The sequence below is a fragment of the Trichosurus vulpecula genome, chromosome 1 (genome assembly GCF_011100635.1).
Source record: "Trichosurus vulpecula isolate mTriVul1 chromosome 1, mTriVul1.pri, whole genome shotgun sequence".
NCBI lineage: Eukaryota > Metazoa > Chordata > Mammalia > Diprotodontia > Phalangeridae > Trichosurus > Trichosurus vulpecula.
In genome coordinates this window covers 21,294,676-21,317,739 of record NC_050573.1, presented here as the reverse complement: position 1 = coordinate 21,317,739, position 23,064 = coordinate 21,294,676, and the positions used below count along the sequence as shown (strand labels likewise).

The window sequence follows — 23,064 nt, the reverse complement described above, 5'->3', positions numbered from 1 at the left end:
AGGAGCCCGCAGCCCGCCGGCGCGCAGCAGCAGCAGCACCTGGAGGGGCGCCCCGGCCCCAGCCCGAGCCCCAGGCCAGCGCACCCCCCGCTAAGCCGGAGCCCAGCGGCCGGCCGGCCCCACGCGTGTGTGTGCTCAGTGCCCCGCAGCTGGCCGCATCCGACGTAGCGGCCGCTGCCCCGAAGCCCCCGCCCGGATTGCCTCGTGCAGCCGTCCGCGGCTCATGGCTCAGCCACGGACAGCAGCTGGTCTCCGCTGAGCCCGACTCCATCCAGCGACGACGGCTCGGGCAGACACGGTAAATCCGGGGAGATGGAGGGAGGGGAGGGGCCGGTGCGGGGTCCAGCAGGAACCAGCCAGATGGGGCGCCCCCCTCTTTCTGAGCCCCTGGGAGGCAAAAGAGTGAGCCTACTCTCTGGGTGCTGACAGCCTTGGGCATGAGAGGATGGAGGGGGCACAAACCTGGGGGTGAGCTCTGGGCGCTGACCCAGCCGGAGGAGAATCATTTGCCTCCCCTCCTGCCTTCAGAGTCTGGGGAACTTCCCGGGACAGGGCAAAGACCTCTCCCCCAACCTGGTCTTACGTGTAATGGAGGGGAACCCCAGCTGCAGCTGGATGGAAGGGTTGTGACCCTGCTGGTCAGCCTGCTGACCAGCTCCACCAGGGTTGAGCGACCCCTCCACTCTCCGTGTCCCAAGGGGAGGGAGAGGAGAGATTATACTCACACCCGGACTTGGGGCCCGACGCAGCTTTTTTGGAAATGAATGGCAAGGGCCATTACAGCCGAGAGGACTAGGGGGGGATTTTGAGAGAGAGAGAGAGAGAGAGAGAGAGAGAGAGAGAGAGAGAGAGAGAGGTGCTGAGGCTGCATTTCCCAGCACACCCCCCCGCCCGACCCTAGCCATCAAACAAAGGTCCCCGGTCCAAGGGAATCCTGGAACCTTGAAAGACAGAACATCACCTCCTGCAAAGTATGTGTGTCGGGGTGGGGGTACAAGCCAGGGAGCTCAGTGTGATAACAGCCCCCTTCCCTTCCCCCCGCCCCATGCATGCTGATGTTAAGCAGGGGCTCTGGCTCTGGCTCCTGTGAAACAAGAATGGGGCGTGGGGAGAGAGGGAATGCAGGTGGGAGGCGTCACAGGTGCAGCGCTGGGGTAGGTGGTTGACATCTGGTGGGGGAAGAAGGGGGGAGGAGCCCCAAAGGGGGGAGGCGGAGAGAGGTCGCTATATGCACCACCCCCAACGTCTCAAGCACAAGCGCTTCTATCATCCGGATTCTATCCCCCGGCTTTTTTTTTTTTTTTAATTAAAGTTGGTCCTCCTGACCCGGCTAGACTTGTCTAATTGTATCCAGGTTCCTGAGGTTTCCGCTGCGGTGTGACGTCACAGGCAGCGGTTGTGACGTCACAGAGTGTTGCCTGGGCGACGCAGCTTGACAGATCCGACCTCGAGGGGGCAGGGAGGCAGGCTAGAAAGCTGAGCTCTGGCTGGACACCGGGGGTGGGAGAGAAAGAGAAGGAGCATCCCCTGACCTTCCCGCGGCTTCTTTCGTGCCTGGGAGGAGGACTGCATAGGGGCTCAGCAGGCTGAGCTGACCTAAATCTGCTGAGAGCTTTGGCAGAGAAAGGGGCAGGCGCCCCAGTCTCCTAGCTGATCTAGGCTCAGCCCCCACCCCGACACGTTAAGCTTAGGGGCTTTGCAGTGGGGAGCGGGCAAAAGGGATCAGCCTGGATTGCCTTACAGGGTAGTGAGTGCTGTGGCCTTGTGCCAGAATGGACTTCACCCCGATAGTGAATCCCTGGATAGTGTTGGGCTGTGGTCTCTGCCTTGTTCTGGACCTGATTTATTCTTTGGAGGAATGGAGTGCAGGGTGCGGGAGGGGGGAAGGGAAAGGGTCCTTAAAGGTCATCTCCTGTCAGGCTAGACTCCCTCCCCCCTCAGGCCCAAGGATGGGGAAATGACTGGCCCAAGGTCACACAGCTAATTGGTGGCAGAACCAGGAAGAGAGCCTAGGGCTGGTGCTTGTCCCCTAGCCCAGAGCTCTTTCCACCCCAGCACTCACCTGATCTTTACAACCCCAGGCAGCCTAAAAGGCTTGGAAGTCACCTCTCCAGTGTGCTGAGTGGGTGTCAGACTGAGGCCAGGTTCTGGGTGTAGGCATAAGAGAACAGAGTCCAATAGCACAGACTCTTCCCCTTTAAAGGGGGAGGGGAGTATTTGGAGCTGGAGGCCAGGTATTCCAACCTGCCCACCTTACTGGTAAGAATCTGGAAGCCCAGGAAGAGATTCCTACCCCAAGGTCAAACAGGTAGCAAGAAGCCAATCCAGGCTCAGAATTTCAAGTTCAAATCGAACCTACTTTCTGCTACATCTAGTAGACCCAATGGCAGTTTTGGATTCTGGAGAAACCTGGGTTGGAATCCTGCCTCAAATACTTAAGTCACTTGTCATTGGGTTCTGCCTTAGGTTACATTGATCCTGAGGGTTCATTGGTCCATACCTGGAAGGGACCCTTCTGGTTCTACTATTCTATGATTTAAGATTTGTTAGTTGGGGGTTGGGAGGGGTGGGGAGAAAATAGGCAAAATCCACCGCAAAGTAGGACCTACCTGCTCAGCCCACCCAGGATGATATCAAACCAGTTTGGGGAGAAAGGCTTCCTCTCTGTGCCTTAGGTTCCTCATGTGTAAAGTGGAGGCTAATGGCCCGTTTCACCTACTTTGCCGGGTTATCTTGTGGATCAAATGGGAGCGTAAGCAAAGCTCTTCGACTGTTATACATGGTATCAATCAGCAAACATTTATTGCTGGGGTTACAGAGAAAGGCTAAACTCTGTCTACACCTCCCCCCAAGGAACTCATACTCTCATGGAGGAGACCCAGTACTTTTGGGTGACAGCCATAATAACTTCCAGAACCTCTGCCCTTGAGTCTTTCTCGAGGCTAGAGACCCTGAGGACCTTGATGTTCCTTGAATTTTGAATGAAGGCAGGGTCAGCCACCTGTCCCCACCAAGGAACATTCAAGCAGGCCCTGTAGTTTACCACAGATTGAGATAGGGGAAGGGAGAGAGAAGACCTGAAGGTGCCCCTTTGTCAGCCAGTTTCTTTAAGAACTCTGATAAGATGCTTGCTTCATGTCAAAAAACAGTGGCCAGACCCACGTGTCTCCTCTTCCCCTGAATATGCTGACAGCTTCAGAGTCACATTAAATGTTTAAAAAGGGATTTTCCTGAGAGCACAGTGTAGTGCCTGTTAAGGAAGGCGGGGATCGCTAGTGGGGGCTCCATGGCCTCTCACTAGTTATGTCAGTATAAAAGATGTCTCTGCTGGAAAGGGGCTGAGATCTTGGAGGGAGAGGTTTTCCTCAGAGGGCAGAGTATATGCAGCTTGCACCCTGACCCCCTCCCCCCAACCCCCGCCAAGCACCCCCTCCTCCCCAGGAGGCCTTTAGAGCAGATAGCTGGGAGTTAGCTCTCCTTTAGTTAATAATCGCTGCCCACCCCACCACCCCCACCCTGCTCTGTGAAACTGCAGCCTTCACATTTCTAGGAAAAGATGAGAAATCTGTGGAGCAGCAGCATTAGGAAAAGGGGGAAAGAATCAGGATGAACAGGAAAATAAATAACCCAGCCCTGGTCTCTAAGAACTTTGCATTTTTTCCCCGGCATAACGATCCCCTCCTAGTTTAACAGGTCAATAAATTCTGTGTAGCTTCTCTCCCTTCTGGCTGGGAGCTAGCTTGCATCTTCCAGCTGAACGTGGTGGAAGCTGCCTGCCCTGAAATGAGCCGGGGCCGGAAGCTCCCAAGGCCCAGGAAAGCAAGGCCGGGCAGCTCGCTCCGTCCCCGGGAGGAGCAGCTCTCCCCCACCCCGGCCACTGTTTGGATTCCCTTTCTTCCTGGCAGCTTTTCTGAGTTTTGAAACAAACTTGCCTCATGCGCCAGGCAGGCAGGCAAGGCAGGCAGGCAGCCCCCAGAGCTGTTCAGAGAGATGTAAAAACAGGAGCAAAGCAGTTGGAGTCTCTCTGTTGCATATTTACATTTTCACCAGCCAAGTCGGAGGGGGGAAAAGCTGGCAGTTTCAGGCATTCCCTTCTGTTTCTGCAGCTCTCTTGTTACTTGGAGAATTGTGCCAGGAAGGGGGGGGGAGTGAAAAGAATACCCCTGCCCACCGGGCACCCCCCAGAGCCCTAATGTAATAAGAGAGTACTTTACGTACATCATCTCATTGGATTCTCTCACCAACCCTGTGAAGCAGGGAGTGCAAAATGTTATTGCCCCCCTCCTATGCGTGGAACTAAGGCCCACAAAGACATTCCTGATGTACTGGAGAAATTGCCCCACTGGGTTTCGGAAACTTAGTAGCCGTGTGGCCTTCACCTCCCCCAGCCTCAGTTTCCTTATGTGTAAAACAAGGGAGTTGGGCCAGATGATTCACTAGGTCTAAATCCTAGGTTTCCTCATCTTCCAACCCGCCCCCTTCACCCCCTCATCCCTGGCCTCTCAGAAGCCTTCTAGTTAAATTCCATCTTTTTACAGAGAAGGAGACTGAGGTCAGAGAGGTTATGGGCACATGAAGCATGTACAGTCAGAGACACGTGAAGTGGACTGGCGGGATTTGAACTCTGATTCAAGAACCAGCGCTTCTCCTGCTGTACAGTGGTGACAGGGACCTGCCTTCTCATAGTCCATAGCCAGGACGCTTCTCCAGTGCTTTGGGAAGTCCTTCATGGGGATTCTCTGCAGGATGGGGGTGGGGCATGGGAACCGTCCTGGCTTTCCCCCCCCCCCATCCCCAAAGAGGTTTCCGCTGCTGGTTCTGTTCTCTCTCCTTCCCCGGCCCGTCTCGTGTGGGGTGTGTGTGTGTGTGTGTACTGACAGTTTCCTGACTATCCTTGCCTTTACAGAACAGGGGGAGAAGGGGTTTTACCTTTTATGTCGGTATGGTGGAAAGACCACTAGATTGAGATTTGGAGGACCCAGGTTCGAATGTTGCTTAACTTTGTTGTTTGTACTTTCCGTAAAAGGGAGGGGATCTCACCGATGACCTCCAGGGTCCATTCTAGCTCTAGCCCTTTGATCCCAGGGCCATTCTGTTTCCTTGAGTTAGGACATGAGGTACGGTTATGGTTTCGCCCTTCTTGCCCATTGTTAGGGGTTGTTGTGGATTTGGGGAGCGGGTAGCTCCCATAGGAGCTTAGCTGTTCTGAGGACCAGACTTCCCTGGGGACCCTGAATTCAGGAAACGAGAGCCGAGTCTCCTTCCAACGTGGAAGGCGGCATGGCGCTGCTGTTTGGCCACTAGCCCCAGGAACTGGCAAAGGGGCCTTGTTGGCAGCCAGATCTTGGCTCTCCATCCCTGCCTATTTTGTATTTCGCCCACAGCTACCTTGCTAAGGGACCGGTGGCACCGAGTGCCATCCCCTGAACCTGCCCTGGGTCAGGCTGGGGCTCCTCCTCCTCCTCCTCCCCAGGGTGTGGGTGGCCAGCCCTGGGGGGCAGAGGTTGGTGAGATCCTGAAGGAACTGCTGTGGACTGTTGGCCAGACTTCAGGTCTCCTGGGGACCAGGTGTCTGGTGAGGGCCGGCTAGCGTCCTCAGCGCTTGCCCCGCTGGTTCCAGTTTGCTGTTTACTTGAGTATTCAGTGCCAGTTGGGTGCAGTTCTGGTCCCTTGGGTGATTGGCCCTTCAGGGTATTGTACTCAGATGCACATCTTAGGCACAGGTGCAAGCTTAGAACAAAGAATCAATAGACATTAGAATGAAAGTTTAATTGGATGGAATTTTAGAGCCCGAAGGGACCTTAGAATGTGGAATATCTCAGCCAGGAGGGGCCTGAGAACATGAAATGTCACAGCCGGGAGGGCCCTTCAAAATCATCTTGTGTCCATCTAACATGTAACATAGATGTTCGTTCCCTGTGACACACACAGAAGCCTCAAAGGCAAGGACTGTTTCAACTTTTTGTCCTTGTACCCCAGGACCTAACACAGTACATGGCACATGATGAGAGTGTAATAAATGTTTGAGGAATGAATTTTGCAGATGAGGAAACCGAGGCTGCCACAAACCTAGGCATTGATAGTGTGGGTCTTCCAAAGTCTCCCAACCAGGGGTGTACACACAGCACCACCCCCTCCCCAAGCCCATTTTCCCAGCGTGATCACACGCCTGTGAGCACATGTCCATTTGCATGCTGCTGCTTGCTGGGCCCTTATCCTTATCCCCACCGGGCTCCATCTCCCAGAAAGGCCCACCCCTCTGGGTGCGGGGTTCCTCTGGAGCCCCAGGTGTCGGGGGCTCTGGGAGAAAAGTCTGGATGAAAACGGTAAGCCAGCTTCCTGTTCCTTCTGTCTTTGCATTCCTCAAAAAAAGCTAATATTCATGAAAGGTAATTCAATCAAACTGTGATTCCTATCAGCTAATGCAGCCGAGCTGGCTGGGGTGAGGGAGGGAGGGAGGCAGCCACACAAAAGCCCTGTTTTATTACCTCCTGCCTGCCTGAGAATTGCTTTTCTCCCTCGAGTGAGCCGGCTAAAGCTGGCTTTATTATGTTAACCTATTTGCGTGTCAAGAGCTATTGTGTTTCCCTTTATCTGTGTTTGTATTTGGATGCCAGGGAAAAAGGGATGCGGGCGAGGATGGATGGCTGGTCACCGCTCTGCTCTCTGGGCCCCTGATTGGTTGCTAAGTGATTTGCTTCCAGGGTAATCACTTTTATCTCCGAAGGATGTCTTGTATAATTATAAGCTACTGACATCTTTTGAAATCTGCCTAATGGCTGTTTTAGTTTACGTAGGGTGGAGAGTGGGGGAAGGGTAGAATTTGTGTGTGTGGCTGTGATGGGTGGATGGGCAGGCGGCAACCTTCTGCCTGACCTGGGCACATCCTGCCCCCTTCTCACTGGTCTCCTTATCGAGGGCCCTGCTGTGCTGGGGAGACATTAGCACCTACACATAGACTGAGGAAGGAGAACAGTCACTCCCAGACTCAAGAAGTATCCATGGCTCCCCATCACCTCTAGGATCAGGCTTTCCATCTATGCGACCTTGGACAACTCATTTACCCCCCATGCATCTCAAAGTGAGGGGGTGGATCAGATGGCCTTCAAGGTCCCTCCTCATCCTAGATCTACAATCCCATGACCTTCCTCAACCTCAGTATCCTCATTTGTAAAACGGGGGATTTGACAGATGGCTTTTCCGAGGTGCCTGTCTTCTGTTCTGGATTATTGACCTGACTAGCTGTGTACACATGAGCGAACACAAAATATATAAAGTAAATGAAAGAGAACTTGGGGGCCCAGGGGGCCAGCATCTGGGGAAGACCCTGTAAGGAGGTAGCGCTGTACCATCTGGAGTGGCAGAAGTGAGTAGGGAGGAAGGCAAAGGCCTGGAGGTGGGAGCCGAAATGTTGGACCCATTGCTGATATGTGAGGAATGGCCAGGAGACTGGTTTGACTGTGTAGGAAGGCTTCAAAGGAAGGTGGGAGCCAGGTGATAAAGGGCTTTAAATGACAAATGGCCGAGTTTGTATTTGATCCTGGAACCAAGAGGAAGGAAGCTGGTGGAGTTTCAGTGAGCAGGGGAGCGATGTGGTCACCAAGGGCTGGAAGCCGATCATTTGGACAGCTGCGGGGAGGAGGAGCAGGCTGGCAGCCGACAGGATAAAGTGCAAACTTCTTTGTTTGGCCTTTGGAGCCCATCCCAACCGTCTGATTCCTCATCACTCCCCCCAGCCAGACTGGCCTTTGAGCAAGCTATCTTTCCAGCTTGGAATGCTCTCCCCCCCTCACCTCCCTGCTCTTGGAATCCCTAGCTCCAACACCTTCAATTAACTTTATGTTTATTTTTGTGTATATCCCAGATACCTGTTGTGTCCTCCCGGGAGAATGTAGCCTCCTCGAGGACAAGGACTATCTCAGTTTTGTATTGGTAGGCATAAAGCTTAATGACTGACTGAAGCAAGGACTGAGTGGGAGCTCCCTCATGGTGCCAGGCCTCTTACCCTAGTAGGAGACCCCTGCTCTCATTCCAGCTGTACCACTGACTTGTGGTGGGATCATGGCCAAGTCGCTCTCTGGTCCCCTCTGGAGCTGTTCCCTCACCTGTGAAAAAGGGCTCATCAGCCCCACCTGTGGCCCAGGGTGCTCCGTAAAGGGCTCCATTAACAGCTGTTTCAGACTCAGCTCAGTGCCAGGTGTCAGGGATATGTGTGTGGGTGTTATTGTGTATATATATTGTATATATATGTATTAGATATAATATAGGCATATACATACTCAGATGCATGCATGTATTCTATACACATGTATAATACACATATCTATGTATACACACATATATACACTTATTCACATACCAATATACATATATGCACATATACACAATACAGATATACACACGTTCACATACAAATATACATACATATACATATAGGCATGCATTCACATACAAAGATGCATGCACACACATGTATGCACACACATAAGATACATGTCTATACACGCGCGCACACACACACACACACACACACACACACACATACACTTCCATTTCTAGGCTCATGGATGGCTTTTCTACCAAAAACCCTGGAGAGGAGACGGTCCCTGTTGTCTGACAGGTGAGGAGGCTGAGGTTAAGAGAAGGTTGATTGACGGGCCCAGAATCCCAAAGAAGCTAACGAGGGTCTGAGCCCAATCCTCCCAAGTCCAGGCAGGCAGACCTGGGGGTACCCGACTGCCTTCTCTTCCACTTTTTGCCTGTATGTGACCTTGGCAGTTGCTGCCTCAGGGGACAATGTGGGGAGTCACTGGGGAAGGGTGTTGGGTTTGAAGTCAGAAGACCCCAGGTTCCACTCTCAGCTCTGCCTCCTCTGAGCCTCATTTTCCTCGTCTGTAAAGTGGTGTGGGCAGGAGCGCTTCTCCAGGGCCCCGTCCAGCTCTAGGAGCCTCTGCTGACACCACCCCCCCCTTCAAAGGGCCTGGCCTGGGAACAGGGTGAGCAGAGCTGAGAGGGCAGAGAATGGGCATGTTCTGCCCCCTCCGTAGAGGTGTTAGGAGTAGCTGTTCCTGTCTTGGTTCTTGCTGGCTGTTCGTCAGACTAGAGGTCACGAAGGACTGGTGAGGTTGGAGGGTCCACCCGTGAGCTCCAGATACCTCCTCACTCCACGCTGGCTCCCCAAGGAGAAAACCATCCATTCCTCAGCCCCCAAATGCTAAAAATGAAGGAATTTCTGAAGACCAGCTGGTCCCCAGCCCTCTGCCCACTAGCCCCCTGGGCAGAGGAAGGTGGACCCGCCATACAGGGCCCTGCATGTCCCTCCTCTTACTCATCCCCCAAACCCACTGTTCCTTCTTCCTTTCCTATTTTTCCTCTTTTCTGTTCCTCGAGTTCCAGCCCTCTGAATCCTTTGGGCCCCTCCCTTCCATCTCACTCTCATCCAATCAGAGGGAAGATGCAGGAGATTTCACAAACCTTGGTATTCCACAAGCACAGGTCCCAGCTCCAAGAGCTTCAATGGCTCTCACCTGCCTCTAGGAAAAGCCTTCATTGCTCCTTCCTCCAAAAGCACCTCCTCCACTGATCCAGTGCCTCAGGCCTCATCATAGTCCTTTCCTCCAAGGTTCCCTCCCTCCTGCCTCTAACCCCTCTACACAGGCTGACCCCAAGCTCCCCATTTACCCCTTCCTTCCAAGCTCAACTCAAGAGCCCCCTCCTCTCATCAGGGGCCTTTCCCCACCCCACCCCCACTGAAAAAACCTAGTACTTTATGAGAGGTCCTTTTCCCCCTTTGCCTGGAGCTGGAAGGGACCCTCTGCCTCAGCTCCCTCCTTTTACAAGGGAAGAAACAGCCTCCTAGTGCTCCACTCAGTCTACAAGCATGTTTAAAGCACTTGCCCCATGCCTAGCACAGAGCTGGGCCCTTATCCAAGGCAGCCTGGCTGGTGAGTAACAACAGCAGGGATTTGAACCTGGATCCTCGGACTCGAAAGCCAGCTGTCTTCTCTCTAGGTCCCAGCCCCTTCTCCTGGCACCCTAGTCAGACAGGGGTCTCACCATTCCCCAGGCATGTCCCACAATGGCCTGCCTCCCAGGCTGCTCGTCCTGTTCCTTCCCTCTTTCCTTCCATCCTGTAAGTGAGCTCGGCCTCCTTCCTGCTCCGATCCCCTGAGAGCTCAGATATCTCCCGAGTCTCTCATCAGATTGGGCCCCGAATCGTATTTATGCAGTCACGGCTCACCTGCCCACTTCCCTGTTCTGGTTTTTAACCATAAACGCCCCTCAGGCCCAGGGACACAGCTTTGCTTCTGTATCCCCTCTTGCACATGCCCACGTTGTAAATTAGCCCTTAGTCCCCTCTCTGGGCCCCAGGTCCCCCTTCTGTAAGACCGGGAGGTTCTAGCTCTGATGCTCCGTGATGCTCCCAAGAACTCGGGAAATGGTGCTGAATGAATGAAAGATTCCTTTATGTGCCTGCTCTGTGCTCTGCAGGTGACTGAAGTTATGATAAGGCCTGGTCCCCAGCAGTCAAGCAACTTTCAGCCACAAACCGTCCAAGACAGTGTCAGATGCTTGCGTTGTCTGTGATCATTATTCAGACTGAACTCCTTCTGAGAAGGAGGCCAGTGAGTGGTCAAGTAAGCCCGGAAGGCTGCGTGGAGGAAAAGGGGACTCAGTGTTGGTCTTTATTAAGTAAATCAGACCAGCAGGGCTATTGTGGGAAGTGACTTTGTAAGCACCTTCTCCCCCCCAGCTCCTGTTAGTCTCCAAAGCTGGTTACTAAAGCATCTGCCAAGGGGGATGGGGGGTATAAAGAGACAGAAACAGAGAACAGAGAGACAGAAGAGAGAGATGGAGGAGGAAGGGAGGGAGAGAAAGAGAGATAGAGAGAGAGGAGAGGAGAGAGGAAAGAAAGAGAGAAGGAGAGAGAGAGAGAGAGAGAGAGAGAGAGAGAGAGAGAGAGAGAGAGAGAGAGAGAAGAGGAGAGGAGAGAGGAGAGAAAGAGAGAAGGAGAGAGAGACAGAGACAGACAGAGAGAGAGAGAGAAGGAAAGAGAGACAGAGACAGAGAGAGAGAAGACAGGAGAAACAGAGACAGAGAGAAGAGAGGAGAGAGGAGAGAAAGAGAGAAGGAGAGAGAGACAGAGACAGACAGAGAGAGAGAGAGAAGACAGGAGAAACAGAGACAGAGAGACAGAGAGAAGAGGAGAGGAGAGAGGAGAGAAGAGAGAGACAGAGACAGACAGACAGAGAGAGAGAGAGAGAAGACAGGAGAAACAGAGACAGAGAGACAGAGAGAAGAGGAGAGGAGAGAGGAGAGAAGAGAGAGACAGAGACAGACAGACAGAGAGAGAGAAGACAGGAGAAACAGAGACAGAGAGAAGAGGAGAGGAGAGAGGAGAGAAAGAAGGAGAGAGAGACAGAGACAGACAGAGAGAGAGAGAGAGAAGACAGGAGAAACAGAGACAGAGAGAGAGAAGACAAGAGAGAGAGACAGACAGAGAGAGAGAAGACAGACACAGAGAGAGAGGAGGAAGGGGAAGGAGGGAGGGTGAGAGACACAGAGAGCCCTTGTCCTGTGTGTGCTTATGATCTCAGAAAGAGGTCTGCCTGGGACAGATTCTGGATCTTTGTGAGCTCAATCCAGCTCTGTTGTGAGGTGCTTAAGTACAGAGTCCCCTGGAGTGTCCCCGGGCCCCTCCCCCAGTTCAGTCTCCAGCTTTCACAGTGTCTCTATGAGCCTGACTGTCCTCTCTGGGTCTGTTGAATTCCTACCCAGCCTCTAAAAGCCCCCTCAGAATCCCAGACTCTCCTAGTCGGAAAGCCCTCAAAGACCAGCTCTTCCAATGCACACTTGAACAAGAATCCTCTCTGACAGGGTCATCTAGCCTTTGTTGGAAGACTTCAGGCCAGGGGAGCCCACTGGCTGCCCTCTGAGGTGGCCCCTCTCCCTTTGGGGTAGCACTGATTTTTAGGCCAGTTTTCCTGCTCCCACCCCCCAATTGGCCTCTTTGTAAATTCCGCCGTTGCTCCCAATTCTGGCCCCTGGGGCCAGATTGCCCAACAGAGGGGTTCCTTCTTTCCTGTGCTCACCCCTCAGATCCTTAGAGGACAGCTCTCCCAACACATGACCTCCCAGAGCACTGGCCCCTCCATGTGCATTTATGGAATCCTCTCTACCCTAGCTGTCTTGTGCTGTCTTAGCCTCTCACCAGGCTGCCCTACTCTATGAGGCATTTCATAAAAGTGTGCTGACTGAATGGATAAGATCCTTGAGGGCAGGGACTATCTCATTTTTTGTCTGTATCTTCCATCCTTTTCAGAGTGCTTGGCACATAGTAGGTGCTCAGTAAATGCTTGTTGATTGAATAACTTTTATTACCATGAATAAGAAAAGGGGCCTGGTGATGACCTTCAGGTCACCTACAAACCTAGAACTCTTGCATTTTCCCATTCAAACAACGTTCATCAGAATGCCAGTCAGCTTCTCAGGCTAGTCCACAAAAGTCATGACATCAAGCCCTGCTGATGTGGCTCTGCAGAGTAAAAATGAAAGCATTGTTTTTCCTATGTGAGAAAGGCCATGCCAAGGTCCCCCCCGCCCCTGGGAAGGCCAAGGACACTGTGTCTCCCTTGCTTTAGTTCAACCAACACCTAATTTGTGTGTACGAGGCCCGTGACTGGCTTTGGGGAGCAGAGGGGTGACAAAAATTCCCATGGAGCATATTTTACAGATGGAGAAATGGAGTTTTGGGCTGAGTGGCATATCCATGGTCAGCCAGCCAGCCAGCAAGCACTTATTAATCACTTTCTGTGTGCCAGGCATCATGCCAGGCTCACACGGAAGAGAGGCAAATTCAATCCCTTCCCTCGAGGCGCCATGCAACCAGCAAGTGCCCAAGGTAGGCTTTGAACCCCAGATAGCTCAGGTCTCTTTTAAGAAGTAAACAGCTAGAATTTGAGCTTGGAGTTTGTGACAGATCTGGGACAAGAATGGTCTTCCACTGTTACAGGCTCTGAGGAGACTTGAGAGCCCATAATGTTGGTGTCGAGAGGGACCTCCGATAATCAGGGCCTTGTTTCCTCATCTGTAAAATGGGGAAATTGGAAACATGTCAACTACTCTTATCCAATCTACTGCCCTAATAAAACTTGACAGAAAGAGAAATTGAGGCCCAGAGAAGGTCAGAGCGCAGATTAGAGTTCCTATCTTCAGACGCCCAGGCTGCTGCCCTTTCTTCTTGGACTCTAGGTCATTCCAGACACTGGGTGGGGGCAGAAAATCAAGAAATAAAGGGGGGCAGCCTCTATCCTACTAATAAAAACTGGCATATAGAGAGAGTGCTTTAAGGCTGCAAAGCATGTTACATAAACTGTGTCATGGGAGCCTTGCAACAGCTCTATATCTTAGATGGGGAAACTGAGACCCAGAGGGGTGAGGTGTTCACCCAGCTAGTCGGTGTCAGAGGTAGGATGTGGAGTTTGGAAGCCTCACCTTCCAGGTCGCCCAGATGAGTGAAAAATCATGGGCTGGCCAGAGTGGAAGTGGGTTCATAGGACAGCAGATCTGGAGATCAGAGGGACCTCAGAGGCTGTGCGATCCAGCCCTTTTCTTTTAGAAGGGAAGAGACTGAGGGTCAGAGAGGGCATGAGGATGGCCGAGGTCATCCAGGTAGAGCCAGAGCGCCATCCACTGTACCACCTTGCCTGGAAGAGCTGGTTAACCAATCCAGGAGGGAGAGAATAAGTCCCAGCTTGGAAGTGGGGGGAGGGTACATAAGTAGGAAAGGGGAATGGGGTCAAATTGCCTGGCTGGAGCAGCAGAGCCTTGAGATAGAAGGCAAGAAGGGAGCCAGATACCCCCCCCCAAGCTATTTTCTCTGCCCAGTGTGGCATGGGTGCCAAGGACCCTGGCCCGTCCTGCTTGGCTTTCCTCTCCTCTGTGCCCCTCCCCCCAGCCAGGAGTCCTCCCAAAGCTCTCCCCTGGCCACCTCGAGCCTGGCCTTCCATTTTCTCCACCAGGACAGGCTCGGTTGGCTTCCTGCAGCCCTGGTGCTCAGGGATATGAATGATTAAGGTTAGTGACCATTTTTTAACTCAATAAAGGCAAAGACAAGCGGTAGTCTGCAGTCCAGAGATATAATTAGTTCCCAGCAGTGGTACTTTCCCGATTCAGCTTCAGAGAGAACAAGACAAGGATGTTATACCCAATTAGCAGGAACATACAGTCGGAGCCTCAATAGGTGAGATAACAAGCTATTTTTATGACTTTTCTTTACAGACTTAGGGGGAAGGAGCTGGGTATCAGGTCTTTATTTCTTTTCATCGGGGAATAATTATCAGTGATCTAAGAATTTTTTGAAGCCAAATGATGCATTTATTAACCCAAACAATGAAGGCTTAGATGATTCTAAGGCACAGGGCTCCCACCCACCCTCACCCCCTTCCTGGGGGGAGGGGAAATAAGGAGTGAGGTGTGGGGGTCCCAGCCCTAACTACTAGGGAAAAGTCACCTCCAAACCTACTGTGCACAAGTGGACGTGCCAAGGTCCTGGGGGTTCTTAGGCTTGCCCTCAAGGGGTTACCGCTCTAGTGGGAAAAAGTCAACTCAGTCAGCAATTTATGTGCCAGGTATTGTGGTAAGTGTTGAGAGTTCTAAATAAAACAAAGAGTAGCCCCTGCCTTCAAAGAACTCACAGTTTAATGGGCAAGACACCTGGAAACAGCTACATACAAACAAGTATGGACAGGATGCGTTGGAGATGATCCCCAGAAGCAAGGCACAAAGGTGCAATCACGGAAGGCTTCCTGCAGAAGGTGGGACATTTGACAAAATCAGGGGAGCTAGGAGGCAGAGATGAGGGAGGAGAGCACTGCAGGAGTAGGACACAGCCAATGAAAATGCCAGGAGTGGGGAAATTTAAGTTTTTTGTGGGAGGAACAGCCAGGAGGCTGGAGTGACCAGATCAAAGAGGAAAGTGTGAGAAGACCGGAAAGGGAGGAGGGGAGCCCAGTGTGCCTCTGCGAATGCACACAGAGGCTTGATGAGAGGACTAGACCAGGTGGTCTTGGAGGTCCCTTCCAGCCCTCAAATCTGTAATCTTGTTGGCAATATTAAGAATTCACAAAGTAACTTCGTCCCGACTGTGAGTAATACAGACTGGGCCTATGGTTTCACTGATGCCAGGTGAGGAGAGGATTTCTGTCAACATAATTTGGTCCCTTCTTTGTAGCTTCCAAAGAGCACGGCCCAGGGCTGCACCACCTCCCACCTGGGGGCCAGCTCTCCATCCCGCTCTTCCTCAGTTGGGTAATGTGGGTATCATGAAGTCATTTTACAGATGAAGACACCGAGGTCCTGAGAGGTTGAGACAATGTGGTGTTGTGGAAATGCTGCCACTGGATGGGAGGTCAGTGCACCAGGGTGCTCTCACCAAGTCATTCAGTGGGTCTCAGTTTCTTCATCTGTAAATTCAAGGGTGGCATTCAGTGATCTGTAAAGGCCCTTCTATCGCGAATTCTGTTTCCGAGATTTACCTGCCTGTGATTATGGAGTTGTTAGTAAGGGTCTGAACAAGGATTAGAACCCAGCACCCGAGTCTTGGGTCCCATACCCTTTCCACTGCATCATGATGTTAAGTAAGTGAAGGAGGCAGCTGGGCACTGTGGGAGGAACAGGACCCTGGAGAGAGAAGCCCCGGCCTCAAAGTCCCACTGGGACACTGGTGCCTAGGTGCCCCTGGGAGAGACTTCTTGGGGCCTCAGCGTCTTCTTCTGTAAAATGGGTGAGTTGGATGTGACAGCTTCTCAGCTGCCTTCAGCTCCAGAGCTGGCAGCGTAAAGTGTTGGAGATGAAGTTTCCTCCCTTCCCCCTACCCAGCGTATCCACACACGTGTCCCCCACACTGTCTGAGAGCTGCTCTGACCTAGGGATCTGACTGGGAAGGTGAAGTCTTAGCCTCAGCCCTTTGGGGTTATTTTATTTCTGGCCTTAGTCTCCCCACCTGTGGAATGGAGCCTTAGGCCCTGCTTCCCAGGTGTGTTGGCGGCCCAAAGAAGGCCCCCCCCCCCCCGCACCAGCCTGAGGAAGGAGCCTCCCCAACCTCGGCCTCTGCCTGCCCATTCCCTTGTCTCAGGCCCTATGCCTTCCTACCCATGATGCCCCTGTGGGTCCTCTGTGCCAGGCTCGTTATGCTCCCACTTCCCCTCCACCCTCCCGGCTCCTTGGCCTTCGATGCCTGCCACTGGGGCTGACGAGGAGGTGAGCGATTAGCTCCCCGAGGACTTGCTCATTACCCTGTCAGGCCTCTGGCAGGGCATCCACCGCCGGCCAAATCACCCTGACGGATGGCAGCCAAGATGCTGGCCAGCCCAGCCCAACCGCATTGCCACCCAGTGACTCTTGGCCAGGGATCGGGAGCCTTGGCCACCTCCCGTGGGCCCTCCTCCTTTGGGGCTAGGAGCTGGCTTCTGGCCCGGTGGGCCTTTACCCAGCACCCCCCCCCCCATTTTCTGTTCCTCTCCTTGTCAGCTCCCAAGCTGTACGATCTAATTCCAGATAACTGACAAATCAAGTCATGCAAAGTGGGAATTTAATTGCAAACAGTTTTTATAGATCGTGCCTCCATCTGCGCTACCATATGCAAAAAAAAAAAAAAAAATCCCAAACTCTCCCTTCGCTCCCCCCACAAGAAAAAAAAAAACCCCAATTCCGCTTTGAAAGAAAAGACAGCCAAGGCTTCCTGGGTGCAGTGCCAAGGTCCCAGAGCCAAGGGCCCTAGGGTCCTGGCCCGAGATGAACTGGGCCTGCCTATGCCAGAGCTCCCAGGCCAACAGGCAGGGCGCGTTAGCCGGCCTTCCCTCATGGGGCCGTGTCTTTGGATTTGGAAAAGGAACAGACCTTAGATAATAAAAATAGCTAGCGTTTCTAGAATAAGGTTTGCAAAGCGCCGTATGTAAGTTATCTCAACAATTCTGTGAGTCAGGGGCTATGCTATCCCCATCTCCCAGATAAGGAAACTGACCCTGGAGAAGTCAAGCGGCTGCCCAGGGTCCCAGGGCCACATGCTGTCTGAGGGCAGATTGGAACTCAGGTCTAGATTCCAGATCTGGTGTGCCATCCTTATAGACAGCTCATTCTCTGAAGGAATGGACAGTGTCTTAAAAGCTAGTGAGCAGTAGAGCTGTGGGATTCAAACCCAGGTCCCCTGTTCTAGATCCAGGGCTCCTTTCCGGACACCACAACCCCTTATCCAGGGCCCATAAGCCTGGGTTTGCATTCCAGCTCTGCCGCCAATTCTGTGGGACCATGGCCTCCTTGGCCCTGATCCTTCTGAGCCAGTGACCCTGGGGAGTCGCTTCTCGTCTCATCGGTAAAGCAAGGAATGGGAATCCTCGACCTCAGAAGAGATGTGGATCGAGTGAGAGGCCGGCTTGGCCACTGACTGACTGCTGCGTGGGCGACCTTGGATGAGTCCCTCATCGGGGTCTCAGTCTTCCTCTTTTGTAAAATGAGGAGATGGGAAGAGATGAAGTTGCTCCGAGAGGTCCCTTTCTGGCTCTAAATCCATGACCCCATAACCTGGGTTCAAAACCAAGGCTCTGTTACTTCCTATACCTGGGACCCGACGTGACTCAGCTTCCCTGAGACTCGGTTTTTCCAAAGTCGTTGGCACAGATGACCTTCATCTGTGGGGTCCCTTTCTAGCGATGGGTCTAGAATACGGATCAGAGTTCTGGGGGGTGGATGGGACCTGTGAGGTCGCCTCAGCGCCTTCATTATATAGATTGAGAGATGTTAAATGGCCAGGGTCACACCAGAATCGGGATTTGAACCCAGGTCTTCCTGGCTCCAAATCCTGCGGTCTAGGACACGTGGATGGAGAGAGACGTTGAATGCCCAAGGTCACGCCAGAAGCGGGGTTTGAACCCGGGCCTTCCTGGCTCCAAATCCTGCTGTATGTCTCGGGGCTCGTCGGAGAAGCGTGCCTCCTCGTTCGGACCGCCGCTTGGGGATCCGGCTGGCTCCGGGGGCCCAGCGGGGGCTGTGGGTGTGGCCGAAGCGCGGGGTGCAGCAGGAGCCCCGGGTGATCATCGGGTTCCATTGTAATCATTAAAACCGTTAGAGAGGCAGGCGCGCTTGAAGCGAGTGTCAGACTCTCTGTACTGCTTTGCAAACGCTTACAATTAATGCCAATCAGATCCAGGAAAAAGCCAACTGGAAATCCTGTCTGTTTCATCTCATTTGTCAGCTGTTGCCTCTCCGTGTTGTACACTTTCGTACAATTGCTATAAACATAAAGGAAAAACTCCGCGTTCTCCTGAGCTTCTGTATTGTTCTGTGCTCGGTTTAATTACTCGGCATTCAGCCGCTCATCTGGCCCCCTCGAGCAGGCGGAGAGAGCCGGAGCCCCCCCTCCCCCCGCCCAGCAGCTGATTCTGGGGCCAGGAGCGCGGGCCCCCTTCTCTGGCTAGAACGAGGCCGGGGCACCCCTCTGCAGAGCCCGGCCCTCGGCCTGTGGCCGCTGGGGAGGGGAGGGGTCGTGGCGCTGAGGCGCTGGTCCGCCATAGGGGAAGAAGAGAGGGAAGGGAGAAGGAAGCCCCGGGCTCCTGCCTCTGACTGACGTCAGGGCGGCGTGATCTAGGACTGCACCTGCGGAGGCTGGAGGGCCCTTAGAAGGCTTTCAGGGCCAGCGCCATCACCTTACAGATGAGGAAACTGAGGCACTCTGCACCTCCATAGTCTTGAAAATACAGTAAAGCCAGGTGTGTGCCAACAAGGCAAAGTAGATTCAGGCTAAAACACACACACACACACACACACACACACACACAACCTAGACAGTTTGGAGGAGCCACTGGGATTCCCATATGTGCCCAAGACATCCATACCCTAGATTAGAGCGAATTCTCCCTTTGCTGAGGCCTGTGGCAGCCTGGGACTGGCCGGTTTAACAAGGCGGTTATGGGAAGCACCGCTGGACTCTGGGAGCCTGGGGGCCTGGGTAGTGGCTGAGTCATGCTCAGGGCAGCCCCGATTCTGAGCCTCCTCCACCTGCGGAAATCGAGGAGGGGCAGAGTGATGTAGAGGCAGTCAGACCGGGGTTTGAATCCACGTCATGGTACTCAGTGCAGTGGGGCTTCTCCTGGCTGGGCCTCAGTTGCCAAATTTGTAAAATTAGGAAATTTCTGTCCCCAGCACATTAATATAGCACTTACCATGAGCCAGGAATTGTGCTAAGTGTTATCTTATTTGATCCTCAAAGCAACCCTAGAAGGGAAATAGAGGCTAAGTCCAGTGTCACAACAGCTAGTAAATATCTGAGATCCTGTCTGAACTCAGGTCCTCCTGACTCCAGGCCCAGCACTTATCCGCTGAGCCACCTCTGATCTCTAAGGCCTCTTCCCACTCCAATGTTCTCTGCTCTCAGGGCCTTGTTGATTCTGACATTCTCTAAGGCCCCCCACCTTAGCTCTGACATTCCCTGTTCTGAGGCTCCTCCCAGCTCTGACATCCCCTGTTCTAAGGCCCCTCCCAGCCCTGACATCCCCTGTTCTAAGGCCCCTCCCAGCCCTGACATCCCCTGTTCTAAGGCCCCTCCCAGCCCTGATATCCCCTGTTCTAAGGCCCCTCCCAGCCCTGACATCCCCTGTTCTGAGGCTCCTCCCAACTCTGACATTCCCTGTTCTAAGGCCCCTCCCAACTCTGACATTCCCTGTTCTGAGGCTCCTCCCAACTCTGACATTCCCTGTTCTAAGGCCCCTCCCAGCTCTGACATTCCCTGTTCTGTGTTCTTTTTCAGCTTTTATAGTCTGTGCATAGCCCTAAAATAAAGCCGTGAGAAAATACCTTTTCTTCCCAACCACTTTTCGGAAGAGTTTCACCGTGGGAAGTGGGGGTGGGGGTGGGGTATGTTAGGTCAAAACCTTTTAAAATATATTTCTTAGGTTTGTGAAGCTTTATGGAACTTTTTTCAGATTTTATTATAAAGGATGCTTTTGTGGGAAGGTTTGGGGAGAAGAATACAGCAAGTAATTTAGGTGATAAAAAGCCAAAGAATATAAATAAGAATTCGTTTTTCAAACATAATCTATGCATGTGATTCCAAGGTCCATTTTAAGAATCTGAGAAGTCCCATAGAGAGCCTAAGACTTGGTCATGTCAGCTGCTACCTACAAGGTCAGCAACTGAGAGACTGGGGCAGTGGGGGGTACTGGGGATAGAACTAACCTCGGAGGAGAGCAGATTTTTTACCCTCTCCCTTTTAAAAATAACTTTTTTATTAATAACTTTTTTAAGAATCACCTGCATTTCCCAATGAAGTCCTTCCTCCTCCTCCTCCTCCTCTTCCTCCTTCTCCTCCTCCTCCTCCTCCCAGAGAAAACAAAGAATAAAAGAGAAGGGGAAAACGTTTAGCAAAACTAGCCCCTAAAGTATTATTCCACCTCACAAAAGTCGACTTATCCATCTGGCCTCAGATCTGTGATCCTGGGGCATCTTATGCTGTATTCCGGTATGCATGGTCCTCCACCTCTGCAAAGGAGGGGAAAGTGTTTTTCCCTTCCTTCCCTGCCTCACTTAATTGCAATTAATAGCCCATTTCTTAAGGGCTCTCCACATCTAAGGAAGGCCCTGGGTAGTAGGTGTTAGGAATACAAGGACGAAAAAGTGAGAATCCATTCTGCCTACTTAGGGACTGGGCAGGAATACACTTACTGGAAGCTCCCTGAGGGCAGGGACTGGTCAATGTTGTTTATTTTGAAACCCAGCCTTGCACTTTACTTGGCACATAGTGGGCACTTGTCGAATTAGATTGGCAGCTTGGAAAATAGAAGCAAAGGCATTTACAAATGGAAAGCACGCAGAAATTTGGCAAGATGGGAAAAGCGCCGGTGTGGAAGGTATAATGGGAGGCTGCTCCTGCCTCCCTTCTTGGGAAGGACTGAGGTGCATCGTCCCGAGAGTCCAAAGCCCTGGGTTCAAGTCCTCACCCTGCTGCTTCCTACCAGTGTGACATTTGGCAAGGCCCTGCCCCTCTCTGAGACTTTTTCCTCACCTGTAAATTCAAAGGGCTGGATTTAGTGACTTCTGAGGGTCCCTTCCAGCTCCAGAGCCTTTAATCCCTGGGCACTTCTTCCCTCTGGGCCTCAGTTTCCTCATCGGTAAAATGAGGGGACTGGACTAGATGGGTTGTGAGGTCTTTTGCAGCTCTAGATCCCATGACCGGGGTTCAAATTCCAGGTCTGCTAATTAATTGCCAACTAAATGACCCTGGGAATATTGCTTGACCTCTCTGGCTATCAATCCTTCATCTGTTCTCACTCAAAGTGAGGACCTGAAAAGGCCTGAGCCTGAAAGGGCCAGGGTCTCCCATTGCATCCTGGGCCGTGTCCGGTCCTCCTGGTGAATATCAGGCCACTGGACCCAGATGGCTCTGGAGAAGAAAGTGAGGCTGGTGACCCTGCACAGACAGCCTTGCCTCACTTCAATCAAAGTCAACCCCAAGTCACGTCATCATTGCCCTGATGTCATGGGCCTCTTCGAGAATGAAGGACAAACACAAAGGGAAGGGAAGGAAGGAAGCATTTATGCAGCTCCTACTACGTGCTGGGCACCGTGCTAAGTGCTTTTGTACAAATAATACAACCCTAAGAAATAAGAGCTATCATTACCTCCATTTCACAGCTGGGGAAACTGAGGCAGGCATGATGAGACTTGAACTCTGGGCTTCCTGACTCCCGGCCTAGCACTCTGCACTATGGCACCACCTCGTTGCCTGTGATTGGATTCCATAACCTCCGAGGTTCGTTTTAACTCCAGATTTGTCACTCAGTCACCATCTATTAGACAAGTGACTCGGAGGTAGAAAGTACTTTGCTAATTGCCAACAGCTGCAGTCCCAGGATCCTCTTCTCTCTGCTCTGGCCTGCCGAGACCCGGCTCAGCCGCTTGCAGAAGCCGCTTTGTCTGCAATGACAGATTTTCTGGGATGTCCCCGCTCTTGTCCAGAGTGGGGGGTTCTGTCCCGGGCAGAACCTGCACAGCCCCTCTCCTGATGCCCGCCCCCAGCCTCCCTGCCCACCCAGGAGTCAGTCCAGCTTCTCGAACCTTGCAAAGGATGCTAGGTCTGGAGTCGGGAGGTGTCAGCTTGCCTCAGCCCAGAGGGCTCAGAGTCCTCATCTGTAAGGAGGGAAAATCGGACTTGGAGTCACCAAGAACCAGGGTCAAATCCTGCCACAGACACTAGCTCCGGTAACCCTGGGCAAGTCACTTCACCTGTGCCTGCCTCCGTTTCTGAAGCTGTAAAATAGGCCTACCTCCCAGGGTCGTTGTAAAGGTCCAATGAGACCATTTATGTATAGAAATGCTGGCTCTTAGGGGAGTGTGTATACACGCACTATATACATGTATGTAGTTATACAAACATGTGTGTGTTATATGTGTGTTTACATGTATACAAATACGTACATACGTTTATATGTGTGTATATGTAAATGGTGTTCTGAGGATAGCTCCTTGTACATCTGAAGGCTTTACAGAAAGAACATGAGTTCAGACCAGAGGCCATCCTCTGTCCTGTCCTGAGCCCTGCAGGGAAGGGGCAGGTCAGGGAAGCAGAGGAAAATCTGTGCCACACTGTGCACCCTGCTCCCTGAATCTCTTGGAAGGGAAGGGAGAACTTCGTGGGCAGGGTAGTGGGCTGGCCTGGCCGGCTGGCAGGCAGGGGTGGGAGCTTCCAAGTGGCTGCTTCAGCAGCTGCCCACCCTCCTCCCCTCTGATTACCCGGCCCTCCCCCACACTGTGAAAAGGACCATCTTCCTGGGGGGAATGGGGTCTCCTGAGGCCACGACAACAGGCCAAGTGTGGGGAGGAGGGAGGTCGGGAGACACGGGGGCTTTTGTATTTGCTCATCTCGGGCTGGGCGGAGGAGAGCTGGAGAGCCCGGCTGACCCCGGCAGGCCGCATCCCACCCCAGTGACAAATGGGCCCAGCTTAGGGTAGAACAGAGAGTGCCTTTGTCCCACTGGAGGGGAGGGGAGAGGAGGGGAGGGAAGACCCTGCCTG

At 52.7% G+C, this 23,064-nt stretch overlaps 1 protein-coding gene across 1 annotated transcript in view; it reads left to right on the top strand.

Annotated features, from left to right (window-relative positions):
* The first annotated feature begins 209 nt into the window (after positions 1-209).
* The window catches only part of FAM222A (family with sequence similarity 222 member A), an 84,532-nt gene continuing 61,677 nt past the window's right edge, over positions 210-23,064 (top strand). Inside the window, exon 1 of the mRNA XM_036741518.1 lies at positions 210-298. The gene's annotated coding sequence lies outside the window, so the exon portion shown is untranslated. The remainder of the gene's footprint in view (positions 299-23,064) is intronic.